The sequence below is a fragment of the Stenella coeruleoalba genome, assembly GCF_951394435.1.
Source record: "Stenella coeruleoalba genome assembly, chromosome: 5".
NCBI classification, from domain to species: Eukaryota; Metazoa; Chordata; class Mammalia; order Artiodactyla; family Delphinidae; genus Stenella; species Stenella coeruleoalba.
The window spans coordinates 77900573-77914572 of NC_137150.1; the positions used below are offsets into that span (position 1 = coordinate 77900573).

The 14000-nt window shown below is 36.2% G+C and overlaps 1 protein-coding gene across 2 annotated transcripts in view; it reads right to left on the bottom strand.

Moving 5' to 3' along the window:
* Nucleotides 1–14000, bottom strand: part of STXBP5L (syntaxin binding protein 5L) — a 369562-nt gene that overhangs the window by 93657 nt on the left and 261905 nt on the right. The window lies entirely within an intron of this gene.

A 14000-nucleotide genomic window follows, 5' to 3' on the forward strand; every position in this document is an offset into this window, starting at 1 on the left:
TGATTACTCAACTTGCTCTTTAACTTGATTTTATGTTTTTACAGATGAATCATATAAAATCTTTTTGCTATGAAGGGGGGAACAGATCAAGAAATGTCATACTTCAATAGCTACAGCTGCTTAGGTATGCAATTAGGTGACTTTTTTCAAAAATAATAATTATTAGGTTCGAAATTAATTCTCTTCTTAAACAGAGTGTATACTTAACACAAGATTTTACATAAAGATTAACTACATATATCAAAGATTTTGACACCATAGTAGGTATGAACAGAGATCTAACTCATTCACAAAAATTTAAAAATTTCTCAATCTTTTGTTCTTTATTTTGTCCCATTTACTAAAATACAAAGGCCATTTGATTAATTTCTTAACTAAATCTCCTGAAAAATTAAAATGGATCTCCTAAGCAGGCATTTTGGTCACCTTAACAACTGGCATACACTAAACTCTCTTTTTGCTCCATTTACAACATGCCCTTTAGCTGAACAATTGTAAATCTGCTTTTTGTTTCCTAAAGTAAATATAAAATAGTTGTATAAAAGTTGTTTTGCTCATTTTATGTAATTCCACGTTGTTTTTATTACTTAGATTGAATATGACTGACAAATCACCCGCTTACTCTAAATCTAGTTATTTCTATTCCACCATATTGCCTTCCTCACGAAAAGTGAAAAGTTTTGCTACCATACTATACTAGATGTTTTGCTATTTTACATAAAGTTCTATATCTTCCAGGAAGACAGACTCTGGAAAATTGGAAAAAACATTGTTATAAAAGTCAGAAGATCCTATCTCATCATTTATAGGTTATGCGATTGAGAAAAATTAATGAATCTTGTGAGGCCTTAGCTTCTTTACTTTGTAATGAGAATTATAACGCTAGATTTATCTAGTTCACAGAGCTTTTATTAGCATCAAGTCACAAATGTTATTAAAGTAGTTTGAAAAATTTCCACACAAAAGTAGAACTGATCTTAATATTATTATAAGTGCAATATTATACATACTATATATTGTAGCAAATTAATATCTCTAAACTTTTAATGTTAAAAAGTAGTTAATTACTTCTGCTTACAGGTATGAGAGAGTTCCCAAATGCAGTACTGAGAAGAGAAAAAAAGGCAACTAGAATGTATGACACCAACAAAAATATTTTTCTTTTTGAATTAAAAATAAGAATACTGGGGACTTCCCTGGTGGTGCGGTGCTTAAGAATCCACATGCCAATGTAGGGGACACGGGTTCGATCCCTGGTCCGGGAAGACCCCATGTGCCGGGGAGCAACTAAGCCTGTAAGCCACAACTACTGAAGCCCATGTGCCTAAAGCCCGTGCTCCGCAACAAACTCCACCGCAATGAGAAGCCTGTGCACCACAATGAAAAGTAGCCCCCACTTGATGCAACTGAGAAAGCCTGCATGCAGCAACAAAGACTCAACGCAGCCATAAATAAACAAGTAAGTAAGTAAGTAAGAATCCTGGAAAGTTATACCTTAGGTTTGGGGAGGTTAGGCAATTGTTGTTGAAAAGTCAACATGGATACTGGATTTAATCTCCTACCTTAACTAGGAAGCTGAACAAAATATATTAAACGGCAGTCTTCACATATTGGTCAACAGGCAACATAGAATAAGATGAGAGAAGGATAACAATCGAAGTAAACTTTAGTTTAAACTAAGTGTTCTAGCTTACTGAATGGAGCGATTTCCCAGGAAACTGAAACTCAAGGAGAGATCAGAAGTCTCACCAAACCAAGGAGACAGAAATCAGAGTCTAATGTGGCAAAAACAGAATTTATGAGGCAAAATACTAGAGAGAAGAGAGCTGCATAGATAGAAGACACCAGAGATTTATAGAACGGTTCTCTTGAAATTTTGTCTGGGTACTGATCTGTGCATCCATGTGAATAAACTACCCCAGGCTTGGGAACAAACCACCAAAAGGATAAAGCAGAACAATTCACAAAGCTCATACAAGGCTGAGAATATTTCATGTCACTACCAGCCAAACTGCTGAGATCTCCAACTACATGGGAAAACAGATATAGGGGTGTCACTTCAGTAGTGGGAACAAATTAGCCATAAACTAAAGGCTTTTCTAGACCCACCCTAAAAAAGCTTAAAAACTGATTCTAAGTAACATAACTTCCTTCCAGATAACTATCTATTGAAAAGAATCCAACAAAATATCACCATAAATGTAAAATTCACAATGTTAACTATGTGAAAAGTAGTAGGTATCAAGAAAAAGATGGATAACCAGAGGAAAAAAGTAAATCACCAGAAACATACCTAGAAATAAAAGAGATGATAAAATTAGCAGAAAAGGATATTAAAAATGCTTTGGAAAATATATTCCAGATATTCAAGAAGGCTGAGGAAAACATGAATGTGATAAAGTGAGAATTAGAAGATATTAAAAAGACTCAAATTTTGAGAGGTAATTTAATCATTTCAGATATATTTTTATCTGAATATTAGACATCATAGCAGAGAAGAATAGTGAACTTGAATAAAAAGCAATAGAAAATTTCCAAAAAGAAACATGAGAGAGAAGAAAACCCCAAAGCATCACTGACCCCTGGGACAAAATTGAGCAGTCTAGAATAAATGTAATTGGAGCCTCAGAAAGGAAGATCAGCAGAAAACATATTTACAGCAATGAAACCAAAATAGCAAAATGATAGCCAAACTTGGTAACAGTAAACCTAAAGATCCAAGAAACTCCTAAGCAGAATAAACAAAGGAAAATACATCATCACACTGTTGAAAACTAGTGATGAAGAAAAAATGTTAAAAGCAGCCAGAGAGAAAAGATATATTTCCTACACAGAGGCAAAGATAAGAATGATGAAATCTACTCACTGGAAACTACACAGTCCAAAATGACATGACATCTTGAAAGCAACAAATGATTATAATGGGTCAAAATAAAATTCTATACTCAGCACATATCTTTCAAATGGTGAAATACAGATTTTTACTCATGAATAAAAATCTGAGGGAGTTCATCACTAGGAGACATGTACTATAAGAAATAATAAAGGAAGAGATTGGTTCAAAATGGCGGAGTAGAAGGACATGCTCTCACTCCCTCTTTCGAGAACACTGGAATCACAACTAACTGCTGAACAATCATCGACAGAAGGACACTGGAACTCACCAAAAAAGATACCCCACATGCAAAGACAAAGGACAAGCTGCAATGAGATGATAGGAGGGGTGCTATCACAATAAAATCAAACCCCATAACTGCTGGGTGGGTGACTCACAAACTGGAGAATACTTATACCATAGAAGTCCACCCACTGGAGTGAAGGTTCTGAGCCCCATGTCAGGCTTCCCAACCTGGGGGTCTGGCAATGGGAGGAGGAATTCCTAGAGAATCAGACTTTGAAGGCTAGTGGGATTTGATGGCAGGACTGGGGGAAACAGAGACTCCACTCTTGGAGGGCACACACAAAGTAGTATGCACATCGGGACCCAGAGGAAGGAGCAGTGACCCCATAGGAGACTGAACCAGACCTACCTGCTAGTGTTGGAGGGTCTCCTGCAGAGGAGGGGGGCAGTTGTGGCTCACCAGGGGACAAGGACACTGGCAGCAGAAGTTCTGGAAAGTACTCCTTGGCTTGAGACCTCCCAGAGACTGCCATTAGCCCCACCAAACAGCCGCGGTAGGCTCCAGTGTTGGGTCACCTCAGGCCAAACAAGCAACAGGGAGGGAACCCAGCCCCACCCATCAGCAGACAAGTGGATTAAAGTTTTACTGAGCTCTGCCCACCAGAGCAACAGTCAGCTCTACCCACTACCAGTCCCTCCCATCAGGAAACTTCTACAAGCCTCTTAGATAGCCTCATCCACCAGAGGGCAGACAGCAGAAGCAAGAAGAACTACAGCCCTGCAGCCTGTGGAATAAAAACCACATTCACAGAAAGATAAGATGAAAAGGCAGACGGCTATGTACCAGATGAAGGAACAAGATAAAACCCCAGAAAAACTAAATGAAGTGGAGATAGGCAACCTTGCAGAAAAAGAATTCAGAATAATGATAGCAAATATGATCCAGGACCTCGTAACAAGAACAGAGGCAAAGATCCAGAGGATGCAAGAAATGTTTAATAAAGACCTAGAAGAATTAAAGAAGAAACAGATGAACAATACAATAGCTGAAATGAAAAATACACTAGAAGGAATCAATAGCAGAATAATGGAGGCAGAAGAACGGATAAGTGACCTGGAAGACAGAACGGTGGAATTCACAGCTGTAGAAAAGAATAAAGAAAAAAGAATGAAAAGAAATGAAGACAGCCTAAGAGACCTCTGGGACAGCATCAAACGCAACAACATTCGCATTATAGGGGTCTCAGAAGAAGAAGAAGAGAGAGAAAGGACCCGAGAAAATATCTGAGGAGATTATAGTCGAAAACTTCCCTAACATGGGAAAGGAAATTGCCACCCAAATCCAGCAAGTGCAGAGAGTCCCATACAGGACAAACCCAAGGAGAAACATGCCGAGACACATAGTAATCAAATTGGCAAAAATTACACAAAGAAAAATTACTGAAAGCAACAAGGGAAAAATGACAAATAACATACAAGGGAACTCCCATAAGGTTAACAGCAGATTTCTCTGCAGAAACTCTACAAGCCAGAAGAGAGTACATGATATACTTAAAGTGATGAAAGGGAAGAATGTACAACCAAGATTACTCTACCCAGCAAGGATCTCATTCAGATTCGATGGAGATATCAAAAATTTTACAGACAAGCAAAAGCTAAGAGAATTCAGCACCACCAAACCAGCTCTACAACAAATGCTAAAGGAACTTCTCTAAATGGGAAACGCAAGAGAAGAAACGGACCTACAAAAATAAACCCAAGATATTTTTTGATCCACCTCCTAGAGTAATGGAAATAAAAACAAAAATAAACAAATGGGACCTAATGAAACTTAAAAGCTTTTGCACAGCAAAGGAAACCATAAATAAGACGAAAAGACAACCCTCAGAATGGGAGAAAATATTTGCAAACGAAGCAACTGACAAGGGATTAATCTGCAAAATATATAAACAGCTCATGCAGCTCAATATTAAAAAAAAAAAACCCAATCCAAAAATGGGCAGAATACCTAAATAGACATTTCTCCAAAGAAGACATACAGATGGCCAAGAAGCACATGAAAAGCTGCTCAACATCACTAATCATTAGAGAATCAAATCAAAACTACAATGAGGTATCACCTCACACCAGTTAGAATGGGCATCATCAGAAAATCTACAAACAACAAATGCTGGAGAGGGTGTGGAGAAAAAGGAACCCTCTTGCACTGTTGGTGGGAATGTAAATTGATACAGCCACTATGGAGAACAGTATGGGGGTTCCTTAGAGAACTAAAAATAGAATTACCATATGACCCAGCAATCCCACTACTGGGCATATATATACCCAGAGGAAACCATAATTCAAAAAGACACATGCACCCCAATGTTCACTGCAGCACTATTTACAATAGCCACATCATGGAAGCAACCTAAATACCCATGGACAGACGAATGGATAAAGAAGATGTGGTACATATATACAATGGAATATACTTAGCCATAAAAAGGAACAAAATTGGGTCATTTGTAGAGACATGGATGCATCTAGAGACTGTTATACAGAGTGAAGTAAGTCAGAAAGAGAAAAACAAATATCGTATATTAGCACAAATATGTGGAACCTAGAAAATGGTACAGATGAACTGGTTTGCAGAGCAGAAATTGAGACACAGATGTAGAGAACAAAACATATAGACACCAAGGGGGGAAAGTGGCGGGGGGTGGTGGTGGTGGTGTGCTGAATTGGGACATTGGGATTGACATGTATACGCTGATGTGTATAAAATGGATGACTAATAAGAACCTGCAATATAAACAAACAAACAAACAAACAAAACAACTAATACTAAACTTTCTTTGGGTTATTTGTATGGAAATATGTTAATATAAATGTTTCAGACATTACATGAAATTTCTAAAAATCTTATATGTTCTGGTATAATGTTATATGTCATAATTCTAGTTATTACTTTAAAATGTATATCTCAGAAATAACTAAATTTCCTTGTCAATTGCATTATTATGAACTTTCATCAAATCTTTAACCGTGGTCATTTTTAAGTCTTTTGTCATTTACAGACAGTTCTGGGTGTATTCTGATGCTTTTGAAAGTATGTTCCTATAAAAGGGTTTCATCTTCAAGGAATTCATGGAAAAGACTCTGACAAGTACAGGTTTCTGGTAACTGACTATACTGCTGAACTGAATGAATAAGCATTTTCAGAACTCTAATGGAAAACTGATGAACTCATAAAAGTGCTAACAAAAGATCAAGATAAAAAACATTAATTACACGGGACTGAGTGAACTGATGAGGATGTTTATAATTTTTGTGACTTTCTGTTTGAATAAAAAAAAAAAATATATATATATATATACACACACACATACATATGTACTATTTGCTCAACTCCTAAATATACACTTTTCACATTTTAATTTTCTTAAAAAAAAAGGATGACTAATAAGAAAATAAACATTAAAATTTTAAAAAGCATTTCCAATATAAAATAGAGCAAAAAGGGGAATGAAATGTTGCCATTTGCAGCAGCATGAGTGGACTCAGATGGCATTATGCTAAGTGAAATAAGTCAGACAGAGAAAGACAAATACTGCGTGTTATCACTTGTATGTGGAATCGACAAAAAATACAACAAACTAGTGAATATAATAAAAAAGAAGCAGACTCAACAGATAAAGAGAACAAACTAGTGGTTACCAGTGGGGAGAGAAGGGGAGGGGTCTGGGAGTAGGAAGTATAAACTATTGGGTGTAAGATAGGTTCCAGGATGTATTGTACAACATGGGGAATGCAGCCAATATTTTGTAATAACTATAAATGGAAAGTAACCTTTAAACATTGTATATAAAAACTAGAGCAACTGTACTGTAGGAACACAATATGCCTTCTAATCCCTTGTATATAAAATAGCTACCCTATTCTCCATAGCATTATCTTAGTCTAGAATTTTTTGGCCTGTCAGTATTGATAACTTATCTTTAAATAAAATAGCTGAAGTATTAAAAAGAAATAATAAAGGAAGTCCTTTAGGCAGAAGAAAAATGATTCCAGATTAAAATATGGATCTACACTAAGTAATGAAGAACACCATAAGTGGTTAAATATGTGGATTAATATTAAAGACTCATTTCTTCAAAAAATCATTGATCACTTAAAATGCAAATAACAATGTATTGTGGGATTTATAACATGATAGAAATAAAATATATGGCAACAGTAGTACTAAGAACAGGAAGAGAGAGAGAACAGGAAGAGAGAAGTATACTGTTAAAGGATTCTTATATGTGAAGTGGTATAATGCTGTTTATTTATTTGAAGTTAAAGATATATATATAATATACATAATAAACCAAAGAGCAAAATGTAAATTAAAAAAAAAGTTTTTAAATTAAAATTTAAAACAAATACTTAGGACAATAGGACATAAAATAGAATCATTAAAAGGTAACATAAAAAAGAAACAAATGCGAGAACAAATGGGACAAATAGAAAAATCTTTTCATTCAAGGCAACAATAGGGATAATCACATTAAAGTCAATAAATTGTCTAAACACTCCAATTAAGGGCAGAGATTGCCTGAGTGGAAAAAAAAATTCAGATCCAATATATGTTGCCTACGACAAATACAGTTTAAAAATAAGTTAAAAGAATGGAAAATGTATACCATGAAAACACTAATTAAATGAAGGCTGAAGTGGCTATATTAATGGATCATTAATATAGACAAAGTATATTTCAGAACAAGAAAAATTTTGAGAGATAAATAGGGAGAATGATTATGAAGTCAATTCATCAAGAAGATATAGCAACCTTTTATGTGGATTCATCTGGTAACAGACCTTCAAAATACATGGAGAAATACTGAGAGTTAGAAGGAAAAACAGACAAATCTACAATTAAGGCTGAGGATGCAAACATTCTTCTTTCAATAATCGATAGAATTATTAGGCAAAAAATAATTAGAATATAGAAGTTCTGAACAACACTATTGACATCCTTGACTAAACTGAAATTTATAGAACTCTCCATCCAATACTCATAATAGCATCAAATTATAAAATAGGTATAAATTTAACACATGTAGAAAATATGTATACTGAAAATTATAAACCATGTTGAGGGAAATGAAAGAAGACCTAAATAAAGAGATGTACCTTGATCAATGGTCAGAAAACTCAATATTGTTCATTTTCCCCAAATTGATCTACAAAGTGAAAGCAATGCCAAACAAAATCCCAGCAGACTTTTTTTGTTTAAGAAATTGAAACATGATTCTAAACTATGTATGAAAATGTAGTGATCTAAAATAGCCCAAATGGTTTTCAAAAATAAAAAAGTTTAAGGAGCTACACTATAAAATTTCAAGACATACTCTAAAGCTACAGGAATCACAATAGGCTGGTATTGAAAAAATATAAATATTAGTGTAATGAAACAATATCCACAAACACACACATAAATGACAATATTTGGCGAAAGTGCTATGGCAACTCAGAGGAAAGATAATATTTTCAATAAATGATAAAACAATTAGATACCCATAAATTAAAAATAGAGCCTTAACTTTCACCTTTCATAAAACGCAAAAATTAACTTAAAATGGATCAGAAGAAAATCATAGTAATCTTGGGTTAGACAACAGTTTAAAAGGGTATGAAAAGCACAAACCATAAAATAAAAAATTGATAACCTGCATGACATCAAAATTAAATCATTTTGCTCTACAAAAGATACCATTAACAAAATGAAAAGATTAGCCACAGACTGAGAGAAGATATTTGGAAAATACATATCTTATTCAAAATATTTACAGAACTCCCAGTAATAATAAGACAACTTGATTTAAAAAGTAGGTAAAAGTTTTGAACAGACATTTCACCAAACAAGATGCACAAATGTGAAATAAGCACTTGAAAGATGCTGAACATCATTAGTTACTAGGAATATGTAAATTAAAATCACTACTAGATACCAGTGCACCCATCACTGGTATCTAATTGAAAATATCGACAATAGGAAGTGTTGACAAGAATGTGGAAAAACCAAAACCCTCATACATTGCTGGTGGGATAGCAAAATGATATAACCTCTTTATAAAATAGTTTATCCTGTCTCATAAACATATACTTACCATATGACTCAGTAATTCTCCTCTTATCTACTCAAGAAAATACAAATAAATGTTACACAAGGACTTTTACCTGAATGTTAATAGCAGATTTATTCATAACAGCCCCAAACTGGAAACAACCCAAATTTCCACCGTTAACGGACACAACACATTTTTGTATATCCACATAATGGGATATTATGCAGCAATGAAAATAAGGATGAATCACAAAAGCATTATGCTAAGTGAAAGAAAACAAACAAAATTATTTATGTTTCTATTTATATAAAATTGTAGTAAATGTAAAAACTATGGTGACACAAAGCAAATCAGTGGTTTTGTGGGGCCAAGGAGTGAGAGGTAATAATTGAATGCAAAGGGCACGAGAGAACCTTTTAAGGTGATGAATAGTTTTTATAAAATTAGTCTGTTGTGGTTACATAACTTATATTGTCATGTATATTTGTCAAAACTCATATTACATACTTATAATTAGGAAACTTTATTTCATATACATTAATACTTTAATAAAGTTTATTTTTAACATTAATATTTAATTAAATTATTACCAGAATGGACCCACGTGCTTCCTGACCTGGTGGTTGACCGTCCCACCATGCTTTGAGGGTGCCACCTCTGGCCTAGGGTTGTGGCCCCAGCCCTGAATCAGTGAGGCCAGAAAAAGCAGCTAGGCCAGAGCAATGACTCCAACTCACCAGCCTGGACTTGGGGAAGCCACGGGCCGTTATGCCCCTGGCATGGCATGGCACAGCACCCACAGTCTGGGGGAGGTTGAGGACAAGATGGTGGAGTAGAAGGACTTGAGCTCAGCTCTTCTCACGAAAACACCAAAATTGCAATTAACTGCTAAACAACCATCAACAAAATAGACCGGAACCTACCAAAAAAGATATTCTATATTCCAAAGACAAAGAAGCCACAACAAGATGGTAGGAGGGGCACTTTTGTAATATAGTCAAATCCTATACCTGCTGTTTGGATTACCCACAAACTGAAAAATAATTATATCACAAAGGTTCTCCCATAGGAGTGAGAGTTCTGAGCCCCGCATCAGGCTTCCCAGCCTGGAGGTCTGGCATCAGGAGGAGGAGCCCCCAGTGCATTTAGCTTTGAAGGCCAGTGGGGCATGAGTACAGGAGCTGCACAGGACTGGGGTAAACAGAGACTACACTTTGGGAGGGCAAACACAAGGTCTTGTGTGCACCGGGATCCATGGCAAAGCAGTGACTCCATAAGAGCCTGAGCTGGACCTACCTGTGGGTCCTGGAGGGTCTCCTGGGGATGTGGGGGTCGGCTGTAGCTCACTCTGGGAGCAAGGACACTTGTGGTGGAGGCCCCAGGGAATATTCATTGGTGTGAGCTCTCCAGGAGGTCGCCATTTTGGCACTGAGACATGTCCCCACCCAACAGACTCCAGTGCTGGGATGCCTCAGATCAAACAACCAACAGGGTGGGAACACAGCCACACCCATCAGCAGACAGGCCGCATAAAGTTGTCTGGAGTGCAAGCCATTCCTTGACAAGGCCCTGCCCACCAGAGGGACAAGACCCAGCTCCACCCACCAGTGGGCAGGGACTAGTCCCTCCCATCAGGAAGCCTGCACAAGCCCCTGGACCAACCTCACACACCAGGGGGCAAGAGAAACCAGAAGCAAGAGAAACTACAAACATGCAGCCTGAGAAATGGAGACCACAAACACAGAAAGTTAGACGGCAGAGAAATATGAGATGGCAGAGAAATATGTTCCAGGTGAAAGAACAGGATAAAACCCCAGAAGAACAAATAAGTGAAGATAGGCAATCTGCCTGAAAAATAATTCAGAGTAAAAGATGATCCAAGATCTCAGAAAAAGAATGGAGGCATAGACCAAGAAGATATAAGAAATGTTTAACAAAGGGATAGAAAATTTAAAGAACAGAGATAAACAATACAATAACTGAAATAATATACTAGACGGAATCAGTAGCAGAATAAATGAGGCAGAAGAAAGGATAAGTGAGCTGGAAGACAGATTGGTGGAAATCATGGCCATGGAACAGAATAAAGAAAAAAGAATGAAAAGAAATGAGCACAGTCTCAAAGACCTCTGGGATAACATTAAATGCACCAACATTCACATTATATGCATCCCAGAAGGAGAGGAGAGAAAGGCCCTGAGAAAATATTTGCAGACATAATAGCCAAAAAATTCCCTAACATGGGAAATGAAATACTCAAGTCCAGGAAGCACAGATAGTCCCATACAGGATAAAACCAAGGAGGAACACCCCAAGACACATATTAATCAAGCTGACAAAAAATAAAGACAGAGAAAATATTAAAAGCAAAAGGGAAAAGCAACAAATAACATACAAAGGAATGCCCCACATGGTTATCAGCTGATTTTTCAGCAGAAACTCTGCAGGCCAGAAAGTGGTGGCATGATATATTTAAAGTGATGAAAGGGGAAAACCTATAACCAAGAATACTCTACCCAGCAAGGCTCTCATTCAGATTCAGTGGAAAAATCAAAAGCTTTACAGACAAGCAGAAGCTAACAGAATTCAGAACCACCAAACCAGCTTTACAACAAATGCTAAAGGAACTTCTCTAGGCAGAAAAGAAAAGGCCACAACTAGAAACAAGAACATTACAAATGGGAAAGCACACCAGTAAAGGCAAACATATAGTAAAGGTAGGAAAATATACACACACAAATATGATCACAAAACCAGCAACTGTGAGAAGAGGAGAGCACAAATGCAGGATATTGGAAAGGCATTTGAAAGTAAGAAACCGGCAACTTAAAAAAATCTTGTATATATATAGACTGCTATATTAAAACATCATGGTAACTGCAAATGAAAAACCTACAATAGATACACACACAAAACAGAAAAATCAATCCAAACACAACTCTCTTTTGGCACTGAGACATGTCCCCACCCAACAGCCTACAGACTCCAGTGCTGGGATGCCTGAAGAACAAGAACAAAAGAGAAAGGGAAGAAAAAAGAACTTCAGAAACAAATCCTAAACAATTAACAGAATGGCAATAAGAACATACATATTGATAATTACCTTAAATGTAAATGCTCCAACCAAAAGACTGGCCGAATGGACACAAAAACAAGACCCGTATATATGCTGTCTATAAGAGACCCACTTCAGATCTAGGGACACATACAGCCTGAAAGTGAGAGGATGGAAAAAGGTATGCCATGCAAATGGAAGTCAAAAGAAAGCTGGAGTAGCAATACTCACATCAGACAAAATAGACTTTATAATAAAGTCCACTACAAGGGACAAAGAAGGACACTACATAATGATCAAGGGGTCAATCCAAGAAGAAATTATAACAATTGTAAATATATATGCATCCAACATAGGAGCACCTCAATATGTAAGGCTAATATTAATAGCCATAAAAGGAGAAATCAACAGTAACACAAAAATAATAGTGGGGGACTTTAACACCCCACTTACATCAATGGACCGATCATCCAGACAGAAAATCAGTAAGGAAACATGGGCCTTAAATGACACATTAGACCAGATGAACATTCTATCCAAAAGCAGGAGAATACACATTCTTCTCAAGTGCACATGGAACATTCTCAAGGATAGATCACATGCTGGGCCACAAAGTGAGCCTTGGTAAATTTAAGAAAACTGAAATCATATCGAGCATATTTTCCAGCCACAACACTATGAGATTAGAAATCAACTACAAGAAAAAAAATTGTAAAAATCACAAACACGTAGAGATTAAACAATATGTTACTAAAAAACCAATGGATCACCAAAGAAATCAGAGAGGAAATAACAAAATAGAGACATATGACAACAAAAATACAATGATCCAAAACCTATAGGATGCAGCAAAAGCAGTTCTAAGAGGGAAGTTTACAGAAATACAATCTTACCTCAGGAAACAAGAAAAATAAACAACCTTACACCTTAAGCAACTAGAGAAAGAAGAAAAAACAAAACCCAAAGTTAGTAGAAGGAAAAGAAATCATAAAGATCAGAGAAGAAATAAATGAAATAGAGATGAAGAAAACAGTAGAAAAGATCAATGAAACTAAAAGCTGGTTCTTGAAAAGATAAAATTGAAAAACCTTTATCCAGACTCATCAAGAAAAAAAGGGGAAAGTGCTCAAATCAATAAAAGTAGAAATGAAAAAGGTGCAGTTACAACTGACACCACAGAAATACAAAGGATCAAAAGAGATTACTACAAACAACAGTATGCCAATAAAATGGACAACCTAGAAGAAATGGACAAACTCTTAGCAAGGTACAACCTTCAAAGACTGAATCAGGAAGAAATAGAATATACGAACAGACCAATCACAGCACTGAAATTGAAACAGCGATTTAAAAACTTCCAACAAACAAAAGTCCAGGACCAGATGGCTTCATGGGTGAATTCTATCAAATATTTGGAGAAGAGTTAACACCTATCCTTCTGAAACTCTTCCAAAAAATTTCAGAAGAAGGAACAGTCTCATACTCATTCTATGAGGCTACCATCATCCTGATACCAAATCCAGACAAAGATATCACAAAAAAAGAAAATTACAGGCAAATATCACTGATGATCATAGACACAAAAATTCTCAACGAAGTGCCAGTAAACCAAATCCAACAATACATTAAGACGATCATACACCATGATCAAGTGGGATTTATTCCAGGGATGCAAAGATTCTTCAATATCCACAAATCAATCAATGTGATACAATACATCAGCAAATTGAAG